We start from the raw sequence: 3,109 nt of genomic DNA on the forward strand, positions 1-3,109 counted from the left end.
GGGGGGCGGGGGGAGGCGGGAGAGGAGGCGGGCAGCTCCTCGTCCTCCGTGTGCTGAGAGCATGCGCGGCGAGGCGGGAGGAGTTGTGGGAGCTGTAGGACTGCTCGAGGAACAAATAGGATTTCAGGGGGAAAGTGTAGGGTAGGCCTGGAGCTGCTGAGGAAGGGACTTTGCCTCAGGCTGGGGGTAGCTAACATTAAGACGGTGCATCTATAGGAAACCCGAGCAGCTTATAAATGTACCGCTCATAAAACCAAGCAGGTGCCTCTGTAGACACTAAAACCGCTGGTTTTACAACACCCAGCACTCTTGTTGAAAGCCTTAAGTGCTCTCTGCTTTCTTTCTGAGGCATGATCCATTATCTGGACTTGGCTGACCTGCACAGGGAATGGGATGTGGTAACACAGCCCTTGGAGGACAGATGTATCAGTGGTGGGAAGATTTAGATGGGTAGTTGCCAGATTGGAGAGGGGAAAGGAAGGCCGCTTTTAGGTTTTTTTATGCTCTTTTTAACCTAGCCAGGCTGCAAGGACAACACCGTTGTGATCTGACAGAGCAGACAGCGTTTGTGTTCAGGCTGTTTGCAGCCCCACATGGCTGAAGGACCGTGTTGCAAAGCAAGTCAGCTACCTGCAGGAGCACAGAGAGGAGCTGAGCGAGTTTTAAGTGACACATTTATCTCTGGCAATGTTCATATATGTCCAATTGGTGCTACAGAGCACCCTGGTGTGTGTTTCTGTGCAGTGTTGCCTCAGCTTTTTGGTCTGTTTTCCTTCTCTCCTGCCTCTGCTCTCTGTTAGTTTTTACCATTTCCATGTGTGCTGCACAAATATGCATTCGGTGGGCACTTGAGCTGTTAATATTTATATGCCAGGAAAGAGAAGTCATTCATACACGTTGTTGCCAGCAACTTGCCACCTGGATTTTTTAAATATGAGCTTTGTAAATGATTAGCTGGGTGGACACGGCACAGAAACCAAAGTATGTGGCAGCTTGTGTGCCGTGTAATCACAGCTCAACAGAGCCTATGGGGCAGCCAGTCTGTATGTAAAACTCAAACAATTTTGGATTAGCATCAGTGATTCAAGTATTGCAAAAGGTAATAAGCAACATCCGTGGACCGTGCTGCTGCCTGATCATCCTGCCAAAGAGCACTGCTTCAGCCAGAAACGTCAGTGAAACCATTTGGGACTAAAGGCTCGGCACATTTGCTCGGCATATTCAAAATGCAGACAGGAGAGAGAGCAGAACTAAGGATTTTGAAAGCACTACACGCCTCAAACATCTCTTGCAGATTTGTGTAATTTGCTAAAGGACTGATGCATATTAATGCCGTTCTACTGCAGGTATATGAATGTGTATGGACAGGATAGACACTTTGTTCCCTCCAAAGAGCCAAATTCATTAAAATGTCTCTTATTTGACAAATCCAAGCAGCCGCCCCACTCTCTGATGAACCTGACAGCCAGTAATAGTTGTATCATGATGAGTACTTAGCCCCAGTAGCAGTTTTTCACATGAAAATCAAGAATCTGCCATGGCTGCTGAGCAGCACTGCCCTGAAGTGAGTGGTGTGTGTGCTGGGGAAGGTACTAGGTGCCCCAGAGGGGCAACTGGGATCCCCATGATTTGCTCCGCCGGCAAAGGACTAGGAAATGGCTGGGGTTGCCAAGGAATTTTAAGGCTTTGCCTCTTGTATGGCAGGTAAAACGAAGTAAAAAGGGTACATATGCTGTTAAAGCAAATACGGTGTCTATGGAGAGACTGGAAAAAACTTCTAAGAATGTCAGTTTGGGCTATCCAGTAATTTAGTTAGAGAGATCAATCTAGGGAGAATAAACCAGAGAGAACAGTCTTGTTTTCTGCCCCAGCAATCAGATCTCAGTGATGAGAGAAGGGAACAACATGTGGCATGTGTGCTGGAGAGACAGCAGAGCTGAAGGGAGAGCAGATCTTTTCCCACTCACCATGGAGTGGCAACAGCACCCGATGAGTTTTGAAGTAGTCTTCTTAGGAGGATAGAGAACTGTTAAATAAGCAAATACTTCCTTTGTTTACCTTGTCATTTAGATGGGCTTGAGAAACAAAGAATTTTCCCTGTTAACAGAATCTTAACTAGATTTGTGTGTGAACTGACAAATAGGTCTTTCTCTTAAATAAAGGAAAAGACTTTTACTGACCTAATACCACGTCTAATCTCTGGGACACAAAGAAGGAATAGGTAGTTACTAGTGACAATGAATAAAAAAGACAGGGAAATGGAGAAATTCAGTGACAGTCGGCATCAATAGATGTGCCAAAAGCTTGTGAAAGCTCCCTTTGTATGATAAAGTGACTGTCACATGAAATATTAGCAACTATCCAGAACTGGGAAAGTGTGAAAATCGTGTTGCTGTATAAATTATCTGAGACACTTATGCCAATTATAGACTCACTGTGAGGAACAGAGACATTGGTAATCATGACAGCGACTGTGTTTGAGTGTCATGTGAATATTCTCAGGCAATTATTCAAATCAATCATTTCTTGTCTGGGTAGGAAGGATTCATCATTCTTAGTACCTCACATTGCTCAGCGACTGAATGGATGATGCTTTGCTATTTCTGGTGCTCTGTAATCTGCCTGCTGTAAATAACAACACCGGGATATGGCTAACTGCTGAGGTGGAGAACTGTGGTAGGAAATGGGAGGAGGTGGGCTTGAGTCCTGTGTAAACATGGTGTCAGAGCGAGGGGGGCTAGATTTGTCTGCACCAAGCATTGCCTGGCCTGGAGGCAGGTTTGGGGGTGGTGGGAGCAATGCTGGCTGCTGGCAGGGCAAAAGAGGGAGAAAAAGTGCTGAGGTGATGTGTCAGCTGGGCTTCAGTGCCATGGAAGTACCCACAGCAACAGTTAGTTGCTGTTGAAACTAACAACTTTAGCAAGTGGCAAATTGAAATATCATTTGTTCTTTGATAAAATAACAAAACAGAGTCTTCACTAAGGAGTAATTTCCTTTATTTCTGTATGTGTTTGTAACACAATCAAAAAGCAGTTAACTTCAGGCTGCTGATGGCAAATAGTGATGCGATGCCCTCTACTTTCAAACGTTTCATCTCTTGTTCCTGAGT

This window comes from Coturnix japonica, chromosome 2 (assembly GCF_054131305.1).
Source record: "Coturnix japonica strain WE chromosome 2, WE-NBRP24, whole genome shotgun sequence".
In the NCBI taxonomy this organism is placed as follows: domain Eukaryota; kingdom Metazoa; phylum Chordata; class Aves; order Galliformes; family Phasianidae; genus Coturnix; species Coturnix japonica.